The sequence below is a fragment of the Diadema antillarum genome, unplaced genomic scaffold (assembly GCF_040938485.1).
Source record: "Diadema antillarum isolate AM-2024a unplaced genomic scaffold, OU_Dant_1.0 seq00000793_RagTag, whole genome shotgun sequence".
Classification (NCBI taxonomy): Eukaryota; Metazoa; Echinodermata; class Echinoidea; order Diadematoida; family Diadematidae; genus Diadema; species Diadema antillarum.
In genome coordinates, this window is record NW_027271680.1 from 617,770 (window position 1) to 638,376 (window position 20,607).

At 37.7% G+C, this 20,607-nt stretch overlaps 1 protein-coding gene across 3 annotated transcripts in view; it reads right to left on the minus strand.

Annotated features, from left to right (window-relative positions):
* The window catches only part of LOC139739293 (uncharacterized), a 64,787-nt gene that overhangs the window by 6,597 nt on the left and 37,583 nt on the right, over positions 1 to 20,607 (minus strand). The gene's annotated exons all lie outside the window — the stretch shown is intronic.

Sequence of the window (20,607 nt, forward strand, 5' to 3'; positions counted from 1 at the left end):
ACTCGACCATAGAATGAATGGGACGCATGCAGTCTAGAATACCACAAGGAGCATGTTTTACCCAGTGAGTAAAAACATTCAGATCTTATCATTAAAATTCAATCGCTTTAATGTTTGACACCGTATATCTTCTTCTACACCTACATGTACACATGTATCTTTTAATGTGACATATTATACACCTTTCTATACTTCGGTTCCTGACCTTCTCGTCGATATCATGTGATGCGTGCGTTTGCTTTGCCCCAATACCTTTTCACACGTGTAATGTCTTTGGTACGTTAGTTAAATTTTTCTTTATTTCGTCAATCCTTTACTGCTTGACTCATGTGTGTCACGAACCAACTCATATCCCAGACTTGAAGGGTTAAAGACAGCTGCAAGCATACTTTGTTCCAAGCTTAGAAAACCTATTACGCCAGTTCAATCTCTGGTGCATGACGACAATTGCAAATATCCCCTTTCACAAAGGGGATTGTTATTTCTTTTCTAGGTTGTAATTACTTTAGTAGCCACGACGAAAAAAAATGCCTACAGCTGATTGGTTAGAAGCTGGCTGTTGTCATAGCAACGCTAAATTGAAACTTGCCAGTTGCCGTTGCTGTAAATTTGCCTTATGGAATGGAGTCCGGATTGAGATGTACGTCATTCAAGTGGTGACCGTCATCATATGGTAATCTGTATTCCATCCAACTTGAGACGACGCCATTTGACCTCAAGAGAATCCTATTTGAGCTTTTCTCCAGGCGACTGAGATTTCATCTTTTTTTTTTCCTGTCGAACGTTACTCCACGATCCGACCGGAATTATCAAGGCTAGTCAAAGATTTGAGCAACATATCTTACGACTCATTTCAACCTTCTCCTTGGGTTTTCATTTGTGTATCTTTGCTTGTTTGAAAGATAATATGCCAGTGGACACAGAAAATACGTTGACGTCATTCAGATTAAAGCTGTTGAAGACGATCTGATTTATTACACCCACTCTTCGTTGCTCATGGAACCTGTGTTACCATGGCAAACACGGGAGTTTGTTGATTTGTTCTTTCAAATCACTATGGTCATTATGAACATCGAGTGTCCACATGAATAGACTAAACGAAAAGTTGGGAAATATACGTCTGCAGACTTCTTTGAAGGTTTCAAGGATTTTTCAGAATGCTCTTCCTTTACCCCACACCAACAAGTCCAAGAAAAGACGAACATAACCCTGATCACCGGTTCCTCGCTTTAAAAAGAAAAAAGACTGTAGCAGATACCTCTTAACAATATTGTGGTTACCTTACTTAGCTGGGCAGAGTTTTCGGCGATTTTGTAAAAAACCCTTACTTGCCAGTGAAGCAACGTCAAGAACTCGCCTTCATTAGAAATCGGGATCCTTTAGCTGCGTAAATAGTAGGCCTGTTTCGTTAGCCCAGTGACTTTTGCTGGCCAAATTACAGTTGATTGCGAGAGTGTAAAGATGCCAAACAAATATGGCGTACGTTCCCATGGGAACACACCCACATCCAAGCGTAGCCCCCTATAGATGGAGAGGCTTTGGAGGCCGTGAAATATACACACTGATCATGCTGAGAGGACAATTACCCTCGCCCCCTTCCTCCTCTAAATAGACAGGAATAAAGTTCGTCATGCTAGTACACTGATCCGAGAGACATTCGGAATCCAATGATTCTATATTCCATTTTGGTTGAAATCAAGACATGCTTATGCATTTATTCACGAGATGTACGTATTCCAATTAGACCCTCCCCCCCCCCCCACACTCCTAATTATCTTTACGAAATTGTAACACTATTTTTCTTAATTATCAATGTTAAGCCATTCTAAGAAGTAAAATTTTTACAACTTGCAAGTAAGGATGGAAAAAAGAGCATGTCAAAGGAGACAACAAAATGTTTTAATATAAATTAGGTGACATTCTGAAGTAACTTGAAGTGATCCCAATTTGTCTTTACTCACATTTGACATTACTTTGACATAATGCGTACATTCCATACCTCGTGTTTTCATTATGTTTTTAGCGAATACATTACGCAAGAAATCAAGTTTATCTCAACATAATCGTGTACGTGTTGCTATATTATTTTTCATATTTAGACCTAAAATTTACTAGTGTATTTTCCAATAAGTCTAAATCTAGCCTTGGTATGATAGTACTGATGAGTTTTTTTTTTCTTTTTTTTTTGGTGTGTGTGTGTGTGTGTGTGTGTGTGTGTGTGTATGTGTTTTTGGTTTTTGGTTTTTTGCAAGAAGTTGCCTTTTTGTTTCTGGAGTAACATGAGTGTCAACACGCGTGTATGCATGTATCTATAATATAATATGTACTTGTATAATATATACGAATGCATGTGTGTATGTATTTATGGGTGTATTCATGGGTGTATGCACACATGCATATATAGGCCTATGTATGTACGTATATCATTGACAAACGCCCTTGGGACGGAAGAATTAACATTCGCTCCCTGTAAGCGCGCTCTCAACGATAGCTCAGAGGTGACAGTGGAACACAAGGGACGCAGGGGGTCCTCCGTTTTTCATTCCTCTCTCCCCTCCCCCCCCCCCTCCCAGTCCCTCTCCCCTTCTTTCTTTCTCCATCTCTCTTTCTCTCCTCCTCCTCCTCTTCCTCCTCCTCCTCTTCCTCCTCAATTCGAAAAATAGAGGACATACAGGGGCGGATTAAAGATTCCAAAAAGTGGAGGTGCCTTTACAAAGTTAAAGGGGGGACGCACACCCCTTAGTTTTATATCCTTCGTTTTAACCAAAAAAAAAAAAAAAAAAAAAAAATAGAGGGGGCGCGCCCGGTGTGCAACCTTTGGATCTGCCACTGACATACATAATAAGCCAGTTCGAGTTAGTTTCGATTTGCGCATGAGCAGATTAAGGTCAATTGTACCAGTAGCCATGTTGCTTTTTAAATTCACTGAGATATCAAGCACCTGCGATACAGTAATCATTGATGAAATCTTGATGGATATTGCTTGCTCAGGATATCAACCTGACAGCAAGCCTTGCATTTGTCAATATCAATAAAATAAGTTTTATAATACATCCAATGCAAAACGATGAAATGGAAGATCCCCAAAGTGTAAATAATACCATTCTGGTCACCTGGTCTAAATACGCAGGTTCATTCTTTGTTTGAAAGGAAATCTACTCGAAAATTTTATCAACTTTATAAGAAAGAGAGAAAAAAATCTCTGCAGACAGTGCAATAATGATCGAAATCAGATAAAAAGAAGGAAGTTATGACATTCTGAAATTTCATTATTTTTTTTTGAAAAACACTTGTTAACCTGTCAATATGAATAAAATCAGCAATTAGGTGATGCCATGCTTCAACAATTTCTTTTGCATTTCATACAGAGAAATGAAAAAACAGAAAAAAAGCACCAAAAACTCATATTTCAGCTTTATAGATATAAAACTTGCCTAAAAACCACCCTAAATAAAAAAAGAGCAAATACTTACTTTATACTATATATTTTGGTATGGTATGATAGCATACATGGCAAATTGTGAGGGCATGACAACATCAATTCGCTCATTTGAATATTTATAATGACTGGTCAAGAAATGTTTTCCGAAAAAATATGATATTACAAAATGTCCTTATTTCTTATTCGATTTTCCCCCTTTTTTGGAACGTTCTGTAGGGATTTTTCCCTCTTTCTTTTAGAGTTTATTAATATTTTGGGGGCGGATTTCCTCTCTAAAACAAGAATTCCATACAATGCTACGTCCGGCAGACTTATGTATTATGTATCTTTGAAAACGAGAGAAGTGCCTAACCGAAAAAAAAAGAAAAGAAATGCCATTCGTACCAACGTGCACATGAGCTAATTACGAACTGACTTAAGAGCAAAATAGACACAGATTGCACAGAGATAATAAAAATGGGATTAAAAGGATGACATAAGTTTTGGTTGAGATGGGGATTCAGCTTTTAAAGTTTTGAGAGATAATGAGAAGTATCTTATGAAATATAACAAAGTATGCAATTCTAAGAGAAATTTAAAGGTTAGTTAACGAAAATCGGTTATGAAACGGCAAAGATATCCAAAAGAAAATAAAACAAAGAAGTCCTAGTAAAATGTGGGTCCCGCCTTATATTAGGACCTCTTTGTTTCTGGATATCTCAGCCATTTCAAAACCAATTTTCATCCAGTAAACTCTTTGAATTCCTCTGAGATTTGTATGCTCTTTGACATTTCATAAGTGAATTTTAATTATCTCACAAAAAGCTGAAGATCTTAATCTCCACTACCTTATTTCTAAGCCGCGCTGCCATGCCGAAAAAGTCACTTTTGTATGCACCAAATGGCCCCATTTTAAGATATAAAGCTTTGACAAACTACGTTTGTCAAAGCTTCGGGTATGCCGAGATTTTTCCTGAAGAGCCATTTCTGTCAATAACCGGGTACATACACATTCTTGAGAATTTCTCACTTGTTGAAATTCGTACTTGTCGATTTCATATAACATTATTTTCTCTGTATTGGATTATGCGGGTTATTTTTTTTCATGCATATCATCAATTTTTCATGGACAAATAGCTTGACAAGTACTCATGAGGAAAATGAGAAATACATCTTGTATATTAAGTCTACATTTGAGAGAGGTAGACTTAATCTAAGAGTGTTCTAATTACATCCGCTAGACAATACGCGCACTCCGACAACTTCATGGAACTCAAAACTGGCTTACGTTAAGTTACATAATGTTTCACAAGAAAACCTTCTACATTTCTGAGTTCTGCAAATAGAATACACAGTCGCTGAGAGACAATTAACACTCGTGAGAAGCCGAGGGCGAAGAGATGTAACTCTTGTCAGAATTCTCTTAATACATCAAAATAGGATAGGAGGAAATGGTGATAGAGCTGAGTGTAAAAACAGACACACAAATAAGAAAGATAGATAGATAGACAGACAAACAGACAGATAGATAGATAGCATGGGTTTATGCCGGGGGGGGGGGGGGGGGGGGGTGGGGGGTCGGGAGGGTCGTACGACCCCCCCCCCCCCCCAATTTTCAAAAGGTCCACTTTTTGTAAAAGACATTTTTGTTTTTCAAGGGCTTTTTACCCTATATACAACAGGGGAAAAAAGTGACCAGGTGGTGTTCCAGCAAATTGTCAAAAACCTCCTAAATTTCGTAACTTAGTTTTAATATGCCATAGACCTACCTTATTTCTAAGCCGCACTGCCATGCCGAAAAAGTCACTTTTGTATGCACCAAATGGCCTCATTTTAAGATATAAAATTCAAAAACTTCCTATACCTCCAACACCCTCGCAAAGGTAAAGGTCAAATATTTTGATTACGACCCCCCCCCCCCCCCCCGCAAAAAAATCCTGGATACACCCCTGGATAGATAGATAGTTTGATTGAGAGAGAAACATAGAGATTATGAAAAAAGGGGCAAATATAGAGGAAAATAGTTCAATGTGTAATGATAAATGATACAAAGATATAACCAGGCGGCTGAGATTCAGTCTGTGACATATCTCAACGACTTTCTATCTTTTTCTTGATAAGAACAGAAGACGTAACGCGGGCTATTCATATTATGATTATATTTGCCCACTGATCATGTTACATAAGTGCTTATGACAGAAGCTTCATATCGCTCCTCTTCCACTATGAAATTTCAGCTTTTCGTTCCCATAACAAGTTGTCTTCGGTGTGTCTTGAGATGTCACGTCTTTCACGCCTGTGTGGCACAAGAGAAACAATAACATGCTAAGAGTTTAATAGCAGAACGAGTTAACTCCAGTCTCGTTCATTTGAGCTATTTGCGATTAAAGCTGCTAAAAAGGAAAGAAAATAGTAAGAAAATACGAGATTTTTTCTTCTACCAAAACTTCAAGAACATTCCTAAACATGTTACAAGTGAGGTGTCACCGGAAAAGCTTGAACTCGCTCTATCTGATGACGGACTTTAATACTTTAAACCCGTTTTGTAACCAAACTCTTCACATCATACCTGAACAGCTGCTGCCGCTAGCCGAAGAAGCAGACATAGATACAGCAACACTACAGAAAAAATGATAAGGCGAGAGAAATAGATAGTGCAAAAGCTGGAGAGACATGAGACCGAGAGGACTATCAAAAGAAGATGAGACAACGACGTCTAGCTCTTTTTCTCCCGAATTCAATGGCGATGTCCACGTGTCGTATTTTTCGATTTCCAGCGAGATTGAAATCAATGCAAGCCACCAGTGATTGGTGCTGCCCCCCTGGAGGAAATATTTGTGGGGAATGTCAAGCTCTTCCTTCTAAGAAACCTCCCTTTTATTTAAGCACAGCACAGCACGGCAGTGCGCTTATCCAGCAGAATGGGATCTAAAACCAACCATTCCTCCTGCCTCCGATGAGATCGAAATAGCAAACCGTAGATCGATATCTCATTTAGTGTTTGGATGTCGCACTGAAAGCAACACTTTACATACGATTCCCTTATCTATTCATTTTTTTTTTTTTTTTTTGTTTACGAATTTCCTCTAAGCCGGCGCTCTCTCTCATCGTGTTTAAAGTTCCTTGCAATCTAAAAATATGTTGATCTCTACTGATGCTTTTTTTTTCCACTTCTTGCGGGAGTGTTGACAGTCGCGATCGGACCGGTTCTGAAATTTCACATAGTTGTGCACTTATTTACACGGAGGAATGAATATTTGCTTGGAAATTAGTCTTCTTTGTTGGAGTCAGGATAAATATGCAACATGCAGGTGAATGATGGTGGGCTTATCATGATTAGCAATGAATGCAGTGTACACAGAAAAAAAAAAGCAAAGTAAAAGGACATAGACGAGATACTAACCAAACTTTACCCAAGTTAGTAACAAACACCCATCTCCCTATAACAATATTAAATAACATCAAAATAACAGCTGACGAGCAATGGCCTGCCCAATGTTCTTGGTCTGATATGCTCACCAGGTATAATCTCTATTATACCTGTATATATCTATATTCAAAAATATAATATTAGTTCATAATCCCTATTCATAATTTTTTATATTCAAGAATATTCCTTATTATGTTACAAGTACAGTATCATACGAAAGGCTTAATTTTGCTTTATTTGATGGTAGACTTTACTTTAACATGTTTACAAATGGCGCTAACCCCATAATCTTTATTAAACTGTATTACTTCTTGAAATCTGTTTTTAGTTAACACTGGAGTTTGAGTTTTATCGCATAAGGAACAAATTCCATTCTTGTTTAGTTGAGATATTTGCGATCCAAGCTGTTAAAAACAAAGAAGATAATAAGAAAATACATGATATTTTTAATCATAACTTCAAGAATATTCCTTGTTATGTTTACAAGTGAAGAATTATTGGAAAGGTTTTATTTTGCTCTATTCAATGATGGAATTAATGGTGGTTACCCCATTTTGCAATGAGACTGTTCAGTTGTCGGGATTTCGTTATGACGTGTGATGTCAGTAAATGTTGACATATCACCTTTCCTCATTTTAAAGAGTTGGTACAGTTTTGGTTTATATGGGGCTGCAGGTGTAAAACTTGTGTTTGTTTGTGTTTGTGAGATAATGGCATACCTCTTATGAAGTATGAAAGAATATGTCATTCTTAGAGGAATTCACAATTTATTTGGTGAAAATTGGCCTTGAAATGGCTGAGACATCAAAGAAAAAAAGCGATCATAACAAAATGTGACAGGCCACGACTTTTATTAAGATGTCCTTGTGTTACCTTGTTTTTGGATTTTTTTTTTCATCAAATAAACTTTCAATACCCCTTAGAATTGAATGCTCTTTAACATTTCATAGAGTGGTTTCTAAACATTTCGCAAAACATTAAAAGCTGAATCCTCGCCACCTCAACCAATATTACTATCCCTTTAATCTTAAAGGAAAAATGACCAAATTAATACGGTAAGCAGGTAGAGGACAGGGGGAGAGATAGAGTATGACAGAGACTGCAAGCAAAGTTCGTTCTGCAAGAGAAATCTCTCTCAAACACTCCACAAATATGACAAAGTTTCCACCGTAATTGCCGACGATGCGGCGTTCGTGGCACCATAATTGAGCGTGACGATGAGCTCAAAGATTATTCCCACCATTAATTTTCAGGCCTTCTTTTACGCAGTCAACTCTCTCTTTGGCTTCTCTCTCAGACTAGAAAATAGAAATTCCCCAAGATCTTAAGCGGATGACAGGCACAGATAATGGTTTGCGCTCAAACTGTGATGAAAATTGGGGTGGGTAAATGGCACTAGTGAATGCAATCCTGTGACTGAAGAATGGATTGTTTCAGATTGAGATAATGGCACTGGCGATATGCTTCAGAGTTCCCTGAGTATTGTCAGATTGTCGAGAACCCAACTTTTTGTTGTCTTCAAGGTTTGAAGTCACCGCGACAGTTGAAATATTTTGCTGTAATCCTTCAAATTGGCCGTTTCACTGTAACGCTAGCACGACAACGGAGCAGACTTTAAATATTTCAAGGAAAGAAAACGTAGTGACCTCTGTGTATGATACCAAAATGGGCTAAGTGCCATTTGTAACTTTTTAAAGTAAGCTCATTATTAGATAGAGTTAATTGAAATCTTTCCAGTGATACCTCTTTTGCAAAATATAGCAAGGACTATTTTTGAAAATTATTTCAAAAATATATTTTTTTGAAGCGCTTTAACCCTAATCAGGCTGGGCTTTTTTGGCTATGCTATATCGGATTCCGCCCCCCCCCCCCCCCCCCTTCAGATCTCGCCTATAGAACACGTGATCGCGCCGAAAATCGGCACACGCGACGCCCGCGACGTATACTATCAAAATGTATGGTTGCTTTTTCCGAAAAATTTTTCTTATATTTTATATTAATTAATTATTGTAATTTATGCATAAAATCAGTTTTGGGCTCTAAATTACTTATTAATGCTCTAATTAAGCTAATTTCTTTTTTAAAATGTTTCTTGTATCATTCTCCTGAGACATAGGATAAAAAAAAATCTGTATCGAAATTAATTTCTTATGTATTTGATTGTTTTTTGAATTTCTTATGTATTTCTTTGTTTTTCGACCTTTTGTTTTTGTTTGTTTTTTGGCCAAAATTTGTCACAGACATTTTTCGAAGCTTTATTATGCTAAAATGAATTAATTTCGTCCATTCTAAGTCAAGATATGAATTTTTGAGTGAATTAATTGAAAAAACACAATTTGCATTGGATTTGTACACAAAATCACGTTTTGGAGCAATTTTGGGGTTGACAATTTTTTTTCGAACGGGCGTCGCGTCAAAACGGTATGCGCGGGCGCAACAATTTTGGTCTCAAAAGTTGCGCGATACGTGAAAGAAAAAAGTCATGAAACATCGCGGCGGGAGCCTATCGCGCTGCGAAGATATTGCGCGAAACGTCGAGGGGGGGGGGATTCCGCCCCCCCCCCCCCCCCCCAGCCTGATTAGGGTTAATCTAAGAGGTCTTAACTCATCAAGAATGGAGTAAGCTCGTTTTGCTTACAAACTCCTCATCTATCTCACTCCCCCTTTCATACACACACATATATATATATATATATATATATATATATAATTATATGTATGTATATATAACATAATATCGTATTATAATGTAATACGATATCGTGTTATAAATTTTATATATATATATATATATATATGAAAGGGGAGTGATATAGATGAGGAGTTTGTAGGCAAAACGAGCTTACTCCATATAATATTATTATGTATGTTACATTATATTTATATTATATTATATCATATTGTATTATATGACATTATATCAAAGTATATTTTGTTAAATTATATAGTACATTACACAAGCGGCGGCCACGACAGCTTTGAGTAAAATGATGGGATGTATACAATTAAATTAGAAGAGTAAGAGATATTCCCGGCAATCTAAATGCTCGTATTGGCAAAGGTCAGTCAAGGTCAATGAGGAGGAAATATTCATTGGCCATGTTTTTCAAAAGATATCAACTCCACTTTACTACACAAAGGCTGAATACCCCACGAAGCATGACCTTTTGATATTAGCACCTTGTTTAACATCTGTCAATGTTTATTTTTAGTACAGGCTATTGATCTATGTGAACGCACATTGACGCTTACTCCTTTACGTTACCAATCAAAATTTCGACAGTTTTCTTATAATAATGCTAAATCGTCGAACCCGGTGAGTGCATTTTACACCTTCTATGTATCTTCTTTGTATTCCCCCCCCCCCCATTTTTTTTTTTTTTTTTTTTTTTGCGGAGGGCAGGTGTAACACTTCATCTTTATGCTTTAATTTGTGTGAAATGAGGACGGTAAAATAGCAAATGACAGCGTGTTTATTAGCATATCAAATTCTCGACTGCTCTACTTTCACGGTTTTTTTCCCCTGTATCTCTCCTCTCCTATGAAGCCTATTAGCTAATTAGGTCACAGCAATGGTGACCTACATCCAAGAACCAAGAAAGGCCTGTCAAGTGTATTTAGATGTCACAGATAAGGATATGGTTTATTCAAACGGTAGAAAACAGACCAGAGTAGCATGGTATAGCGATATCATTTGCAACTCATTTCCTTCTCATCGCCTGAGTAAACGTTTGCGGTTCTGCATACCGCATCCCTATGACTATGAGTTACCAAATAAGTTTCGCCCGCGAGAAGAAAAAAAAAATGTTTTGAAGATTATACTTCTTCTATTGCAGCATCACTGGACTAGTACTGGTTCAGTATACTACCTGTTGTTACTTGTCATTGTTATTATCATGATCTGTTAACTTTCTGGAACACAGTGAACAACTCTCCACCGTGACCATGGGAACAGTCATAACGATCCAAGGCAAGTTACGAAAAAGCAAAAAAAAAAAAAAATCTCGACTGGACATAACAATCATACGAACATGTTAAAGGTACTATTTACAATTGGAAGCAGTGATTATTATTTTTTTTTAGTTATCACATTTGATACATAGTGCATAAGGTCAGTAATCACAAAACATCCTGCCATATAAAAAAAAATCGCAATGAAGCCAGAAGATATCACTATTTTCCTCCATAAACCTAACTGTACACAGTTTAGTCTAGATTTTATTTTTCATTATAACTATCAGACTATTAGGTTCACAGTTTGTATATTTGACAATACTTAACAATGATTATACTGATTAACATTTATACACTGGCTGTTTCTATCCCTAATTCGCTTTTTAAAACTACTTCGAAGCACTAAAGCTGGGTTTTTGTTTCATCTGCAAAATGATGACTAATACCTTTAAGCCCATGGTTTTCTCAAATCATTCCGTCGTAACAGAAAAGCCAATGATTCTCCGATTTTTAATGACACTCGGTGAGATCAAAAAAACCTCCGAAAATAACACCTTAATCCCGAGCCTTACGATCATGTCTTCTTCCTCATGAATTTTTATGAAATTCCTTCGTGTTTGTTTGGATTTTGCATCCACTTGTACCTCATGACACATATAGAAACACATTTGTTTCTTCTTTTTTTTTTCAGTTCGTTTTTCCCTAAATTTCCCTTGGGATTTCAAGTCATTTCATACTTCGTAGACGGCAACATCTGTTTCGGCTATGAGTGTTGTTGTTGTTTTACAATCACACTACGTATATTATCAGCATTTATTCATGGTGGTTGCGAGTGCCATGATTTCCACTCGGGATGAGAGGGATTTTTCTTCTGTTGACTTTGTCACCTTCTGAGATAACGTAGACTCTTTGAAATACAACCGACACTGTGACAATTTCCTTCATTCCATGTACTATTATACATCTGTGAAGGATTGATAATGGTAGTTGTTCTTTCAGTTTGACCACTACCTTTAAAATTGGGGTTGGGGAATCTGGGGTAGAAGTAAATCCAGACTCCTTTGCCTGCTACTATGAAGATTTTGGACGCAAATCGCGTCAACCTATTTCTTGTCAATTTCAGATATTTGCAAATAACCTGCAAAAAAAAGAGAAGAACACAAGACGAAAACTCTGGATATTTTTTTATTATAATTTTATGAATTGGCCTATTCCTTTCTTAAATGCAATACGTGAGGTATCATTGAAAAGGTTTTGTTTCGCTCTATCTGATGACGGACTTACATGCATTGCAAAATGTTTAAAATCAGTTTAGTCAGTTCTATAGAATTTCCCTGAAGCGCGATTGTTCAAGGCAGGACTTTGGGCTGAAACTTTCATTAATTTACGGTCAGAGTCAAATTAGAAAGGTTTGCGCGCCATTTTCAAGGTTTATTTCGTACATAAAGGTGTAGGTAAAGTATTGATATACATTCAGCTCTTCCATGAGAAACACGTACCCGAGCAAATGCTACAAATATTTCAGTTTCTGCAAAGTGCATTGGGATGGATATACAATAACTTTTGACAACACTCTCTGCATTCTGTGCAATGACTAATGACAGAAGACATCAATTTGCTAAGATTAATGTTGTATCAGCCGTTTTGTTGCGAGTGACGACTCCCAGAAATTAATGTAAATCAAAGCATGCGGCACGAGCACGACGAGCGAACTAATTTCCTACTCGAACGATAACCAAACAAAGAGGCGCGGCGGGACTAAAATGTAAGTTTTTATCATCCACAAAGCACTTTGATTATAAGCCTGGAGTGCTGTGCAAGCTGAATGATCGAAAGGGGGTGTAATCACCTCTTAACAGAGCTGGGCAAGCAACAGGGAGGTGTGTGCGCATAAAGGAAGGTAGAGGAGTGGGGGGGGGGGGGTGGAGGTACATGAGTGGCGAGGATGAGTCCACTTTAAGTAGAAATCTAGGGGAAACGAACACAATATGGCTAGGTGTGACACTCAGACGAGAGGCACAACTTAAAATTGGAAGTGAGAGTAAGTGGCATAGAAAGAGAGAAAGAGTTTCCAGTTTAAACTTTTACACTATATGCACACCCTGCTTGAAAGAACACGGAGTCCCACAGTGTGAGAACCACAGTGTGAACACTGTGTGAGAACCACTCCGTGACAGTGTGAACACATTGTGAACACAGAGTGAAATCTCTTCACACTGTTAAATTCGAGCGTCTTAACAGTGTGAACACGGTGTTAAGCAAAGCATTAGTATGTGAACACTGTGAAAACCACACACAGTGTGAAATCATCTTCACACTGTTAAATTCGAGCGTTTCACATAGTCGACCATGATCACACTGTGAACATACTGTGAACACACTGTGGAACAGTGTGTTCTTTCCAGTAGGGTATTATGATATACACTGTGTTATGCACATGAATATAAAGATAGATGGATGGATAGATAGATAGGTAGATAGACAGTTAGATAGATATAAAGACAGATAGATAATTTGTTATTCCGAAAACAATCCAAGTATAGGGATCGGAGGTAGTATACGTAAGATGACTTCGAATTGACATATATGAATTATATAAGCTTTTAGTTACTGAGTTTGGCTAGGATTTTTTTTACAAAAAGTCTAGACGACTTTCATAACGGGGTGAGAATGCGTGTCTAATCATATAACAAGTGTTTGGATAAACACAAATTCTTGTCATTAAAAAAGAAAAAAAAAAGAAAAAAAAATCGTGCGATAACGTATTGCGATGCAAATTCTTAAGTGTGTAGCTGATTAATTCCCCAAAGTGAAATGGTAGAAAGAGGCGAAGTCATGTCACTATTAGCAGAAGGCGCCGTGGGTAACTGAATTTTCAGTTAATGGTAATTACATCGCTTGCAAGCATGCGCTGATGTGTTTTTCGCCAATGCCAGTGTTTTCCCATTTCAATTCAGTTGCGTTTTACGATCGGCGGGCCGGGTCTCCACGGAATGTTGTTATCGATTATCCCCGTGTAGCGCCATCCCATCCCCGCCGTTTCCGGCGAGATGATCGAATGATCGAACACAATTCCTCTTAACACAGATGAATATTAGATCGCACAAGATCGATGTCAGAATCACTTGAGACGTGATCGCCTCTTTAATCGAGCGAGAGCCCATTCCGCCCCTCAGCCAGCGGCAGCGGCGGATGAATATTTCATGCTTTTGACATTCGATTTTGAGTGCTTTCAGACGAGTTCTGATGGGATTATTTGCTATGTTCTCTTCTCCGCGCCTTTTCCCATTCTGCGTTACCCGTGCTTAATATACGGATGGGAAGAAGTTGTCATTTGACACCGTAAGGAAAGACGCAGATACAAAGAGATAGAAAGGGTAGGTCGGAGGAATACAATAAGCAAATATACGCTTTCAAACCTATAACAACAATACCCTTTTCATTATCAAAATGTGAGATTATGCATCTCTTTTTTTTTTCTGAGGAAAGGGGGGGGGGGGCTGGGGGTGGATGAGGCTATAAATAAACGATGAAATAGATAGCTTGACTGTCACAATTTTGTTGTGTATTGAGCTTCGAAAGAAAGAAGATCAATGCTATGCTTTTCATTTTATCTGCTTCCATCAATAACTTAACTAAATCATGGAATTATCTTAGGAAGAAATTAAAAAAAAAAAACCAAAGAACACAAAAGCCAAACGAAAAAAAAAAAACCACCCAAAAACCGGAAGGGTAAAAAATGCGGGAAAAAAAAAAAAACTTTCTAGTGTTGAAGGCAATTGAATTCACTTCAAACAGTTCTACTTCCTTCACTTCTGTATTCTTTCTTTTTTAATTTCTAACTTTTTAATTCGTATTACTTTTACATTTTGTCAGTAACATGATTTACCATGTGTTTGCTATAAGGGTGAGTGTACACTTGTTATCATACACTTCATAAAACCGTTCCCGCCATTTCTGCAAAAATGGCAGTGAACATGTGAGTGTCATTTGAGAGAGATTTAATCTGAATTCGTACAGGCAGCTTGAAAAAGAGATGAAAGATGAGATACGTGCCCTGATTTTCTTGTTGTGTGGTTCGAGTGCTGGAGAAAACATCTTGTCGGTACAGTAATCATGGTAGCGATCAGCAACAAAATATCTTCGGACGTCTTGGACTTCTAGGGCCTCGAAGTAACTTTACGCTATAAACCTTTTGCTTGAACGCTAAGAAACATGAACAGTGATTCGTCCCTTTTTATATAAAGCGAGGATATGTATTCCCTGTCTACATATGACAATCACTATTTTTCATTGTTTATGTTGCTTTTAAATGGGAAAAATATAAATATCAAATTAAAACAAATACGCATTATATTGTATAGATGAGTCATATGTAGAATACATAATTATGCCGTGTACATTTGCGAAAAAAATTTAGAACTTAGTAAGGTCAAGAGATGCTATAGATTTTGAATAATTAAATACATAAACAAACATTAGATAATATTGTATAACTTTAGAACCTTAAAACCTATTACATAATAAAGTTGTTCTGTGTTTGTTTTTTTCAAATGAGAATTTTGATTTTCTTATTTTATTGTAAAGGAATTTCGGTCAGGTACAAAAATAATACTCTTCCGTGCGTGATCTTCGTTCCATAATGTTTTATGTACCGCAAAAATAAACATTATTCAGTCTTCATAGGGTGAAGGCCATTGAGAGAGTAGATTACTAGTAATCGTGTTGCGTTTTACCACTGTTCCTTAGTTTGCTTATTAGTCTGTTTGTTGATACGGACTCTTTGACGTAAAGTTGCCAAGTGTCCTGACGTCACTAGAAACATGCAAAAAAAGTAAAAATTCTCGAATAATGAGGAATGTTTTACAGATTTTGCGCGCGTCACGACAATAAAGGAATACGCCATTACCATTTCATTATCAAGTTAGGAACTGATTACTCTCAACCAAAATCTACAAGCCCTTATAAGTTGGAATTATTTTGATACACAATTAAGACTAAAAGAATGATATCAAACAATGGCGATACACTTTTACAAAAGAAAAGGCGAAATTAATGAAACAGCAACAGACGGCAAGGTTTATACTTGAGGGCAAACCGGGATCAATTTCCGATATTTTCATTTCCTTTCTGCTATGGAAACTGATGAAACTTTCTGATTTGTTTTTAAAAAAGGCTATGCAGGTGGCATACGTACATTGCATCATGGCCTTGGGATACATACATTTCGTAATTCCACATTTTTGTAGAGATTTTAATTCGCTGCCGCTCAAGGCCTTTACTGAAAGAAACTGGGACGCGAGACCCGGTTACAGGAACACAGGGGTAAATATATTCTTTTACAGCGACTTTGTATAATTAGAAAAATAGGCCTGTATGTATAAATATGTGAGAGAGTGTGTGTGTGTGTGAGAGAGAGAGAGAGAGAGAGAGAGAATCAGAATGAGAATGAGAGGGAGAGAGGGGGCTTAAAGGAATCGTATAATTTTGGTTGAGACCTAATTTCAGGTTTCCAACATTTTTTTTTTCCGTTTTTTGTGAGATAATGAGAAACCTCTTATGAAATATGAAAGAGCATGTAATTCCATGAAGAATTCAATGTTTATTTTATTTGATGAAAATCGGTTTTGAAATGGCTGAGATATCCAAAACAGAGCGATTCTAATAAAGTGTGGGACCCACCTTTTATTACGATCGCTTTGTTTTACTTTGTTTTTGGATGTTTCAGTCATTCCAAACCCGATTTTCATCAAATAAACTTTGAATTCCTCTTAAAATGGTATGCTCTGTACTATTTCATAAGTGTTTTCTTGGTATCTCGCCAAACGTTGAAAGCCCAATTCTCATCTCCACCAATACTGTACCATCCCTTTAAGAGGGAGAGAAGGGGGGGGGGGGGTATATTTCTCTTCCTGTCTTGATGCTTCAAGGGTTTTTATAATCAATTCTGGTCCCGAACTCCTACAGCGTACTTAACGCACACTCTGGGGAACACGTAGGCATGGAGATGCACACCACGCACAGGCGCAATTCCACACGATATAAAAGTTTCCTCTTAAAAGAAGAGTACACTTAAGCAGAGCTAGAGAACGAAATTGGTTTCATCAAAACGTGAACGAGAGTAAGGAAATTACAGAATTTTTGCATTTTTTGAATCTGAAGTAAAAACCAACACACAAACGTACAGTGGCACTGCAGTGAAAGCTATTGCGGTATCACGGCCTGATAACCTGGCAACCTTTTAACTGTATGACGAAAAGTGTTAGTTGTTGTTGTTTTAATTGTTGACCAAAAACTTATATTGTAATGTTCACGTGTACAAACATATTAGAGTATTGGAAACTGATGACATTATCGTGTGTGTTTTTTTAATCTGCCTGTGCATTAATAATCAATTTCACTTTTTGGTGAAAACGTGTGAAAATCAAAAGCGCGAGTTATTTAATTGTACAGCATCTACAGGTCTGTGAGTTTACTTTATGATAATAGTAACTTGGTGTTGAATCTAAATTAACTCTTGTCGAATTCGAGTTCGTAAAGAGGAGAATTGTGAATACAATTGCTTGAAATGCAGCTGGAAAACACATCTGCTTTGACAAGTTTCGAACCCTTGCCTTCTTATCATAATTATTATAGAAGGCAGTGTCCAAACCGCTAGGCCATGACTTTTGTGGCTATACCAATGCCTTTGCACGCATTGATGTGGCGAGTTGAATTTTAAGTTTAAAATATATGTGTGATGTCGTTTGATAATCAAATATATAATTGTCAGTGCTTACTGATGGAATGCAACGAATGGCGCGAGAATTTGAAAGTATTTAGATAAACGTATTGCTTACAGAGACCAAGACCTAGTGTAATTTGAAATGGAGCACACGGTTGATTATAGTCCGCACACTTTCATTACTCCCACACAATTCACCAATCTTGTTAGCATGAAGGTATATAAGTTTCCTTCTGAAAGATTTCTACAGTCTGTGTTTGCTGCATTATCTTTTTTTGTTGTTGTAATAATGATGACCGCCGATCCAGTAAAAGCGACTCTCGACATTCTTTAACGCGTCATTTCTCGGTCTTCTTGCAGACGCCCTCTATGTGTGAACAAAGCACATCTTTGAGAGTACTTGACGTTAAGAATAAAAACACAGCCTTATTCAGTCCCCTTTGGTCATTGAAACACAAGAGGATTGAGTGCATGGGAAAAGCAGGGACATTTGTGAATATTATGAATATAATTGTAGATGGGGGGGGGGTCTTGTTCGTGCTTTGTTTAAAGCAGTCATGCTATCAAAATGACGAAAACAAGAGTTTGTGCAGTGCAAGCAGAAAGGGGCACCAAGAACGCATAACTATTTGGGACACACATCAGCAAACGGCAATTTTCAATAACGTACAAAACATTTGAAGCGTCACGACTTTACTACAGACTTTTCTGTAGTTCAAGTTCATGGTAACTTTTGGGCAAAATGCCTAGCGATTTACTCCGTGTACACTTTCGTTATTCGTTCTATACGTTTTACAGTGTTGGGTTATAAAAGTATGTGCTATTGTTTGTGTCTGTTGTAAAATTTCTAAAAACAGCTTGATCGCTAAATGAATGTTTGGTTCTTTAATTGGCTGCAATCTTTAGAATGTTATTCGTCAATCAAATGAACAAATTTCTGTAAATACCTTTCTCATTGATGGAATTCACACGTACACATATTAGCGGGGCATACATCTCGAGATTTGCATCGCGATCGTCATCTCGGCATTTTGTACGACCGATCGTGTGCATGCGGCTAATGTGTAAGATTTATAAAGTAAGCCAGTTCCGTACAATAATTTTAGATATGACATATGCAAAGAAATTTAGAATTGCCATTATACTTTTTTTGCTGCGTTAGTTAAGTTGTCATCAGGATTTGATTGGCTAACCATAACCTATGTCGGCGACCTCACGCCATCCTCCGATTTCTTTTATACCTCAATGCAAAAGAAACATGCCAGATTTTAGATATCTGATAATGAACCAGCCAACTGCATAGATTTGTCTTTGCTTCTGTAGTTATAAATATGTCCTCTAGGAAACTGAGTATTGTGCTGACTCGAGAATAGCACGCAACTTTAATCCGTCCGGGGTATCTCATGCCCTGCCTTCAACACCATTTCAGCACGGTACGCATTATCATGACGACAGGTCCAACGGTTATACTCTTTGTTGTACTTGTCTATTATTTTTTTCTGAAGCATACATACATCGATGTCATTTCTAACGCCAACCATCCTTTAAAGGGGAAGGCTAGTAACTGATCAGTGGGAATCAGTGGAAATGCTGGGAGATGATTGTTCCAATCCTTATGGGATTCATTCAAGAGTTCATTGTATATCTATTGTTGTGTGAAAATGATTTGCTTCAGAACGGTCTCATATTCAAGTACTGTGCAGATTAATGCTCCGTCACTGACCAGGGACGCTAACCTGGAAGCATTAAACTGCACATTACTTGAATATGAGACCATTCTGAAGCAAATCATTTTCACACAACAATAGATATATAATGTACTCTTGAATGAATCCCATAAGGATTGGAACAATCATCTCCCAGCATTTCCACTGATTCCCACTGATCAGTTACTAGCCTTCCCCTTTAACCCTCTATATACACCAACACTTAAACAGACAGACATAGAACTTTTATGCTTATGCTTGAGTTAGAACTATAATGGGTGCATTCCACATAGAGTATCAACTTAACAATTAAACCTCAATCTAAAAATAAAAACAAATCGCCCACCCGGGCCCGACAGTTCCCGTACAGAAAGACGATTCTTTTCCCCCTTATATAGACCCGACCATGATAGGTACGAGTCTAATAACATAACACCTCTATTAATCCTAACGATAAGTGCAGACCTAATATTATTACATCAAACAGCCTCATTAATCGCCCACGATATAATGGCGATTCCCCATGGCGAATGCACGACACATTGTTACGGTTCCTATTTATAAGCGGATAATGCTATTAACGAAGTGTCACAATGTCAAAGTGTATTCATTACGGCAAACGATAAGACGTGAGGAAATTTAGACAGAGAGGAGCAGAATGGGAGGAGGGGAGGAGGAGGAGGGGTGGGGGGGGGGGGGGAGAGAGGGGGATCACACACGCCGTCTTCATCCTGGTAGGTAAATTTTGGAGACATCCATACGAGAAGAGTAACTAACCACTTTGTATGCGCCGAAGTAGTCGAGCTTACATTTTCGTGACATTTTCTTGGATAATAAGAGGAGAAATTCAGTACAGTCCTGTGTTCTTGTTGTTGTTCTTGTTTTCCTGTACGATTTTTTCTTCTCCACGGCATCATAACGCATATTTCCACACGTACGGCTACGGTGTATCAATACCGATGATGCGTTTAATAAGTATCCATGTACACAATATGTCATGCATTATGTAGCAGTCAACTCAGTTTCCTTACACAGCAATTTGAGCACGTGTAGCTCGAGAATAGTAACAGGTGATTAGCTAACAGCTTAGATATATGAACTATAGAAGCGTGGGCCCTGTCCTGGTCTCTCCCCCCCCCCCCCCCTCTCTCTCTCTCTCTCTATTCATATTACCTATGAGGGGCTGGGAAGGTCAGGGAGAATCAGACCACGATGAGTAGGCCCTATACTGCACCACTATGTTATTCCTTACAAACTTTCCAGTGAAACGAAGTCTTCAAAAACATAGACAGCCATCCGGAGTATTTGCCTGAATAACTTCTCCCCTCATTTTTGAGCATCACACAATTTAACGTCCAATCTGATGATAATC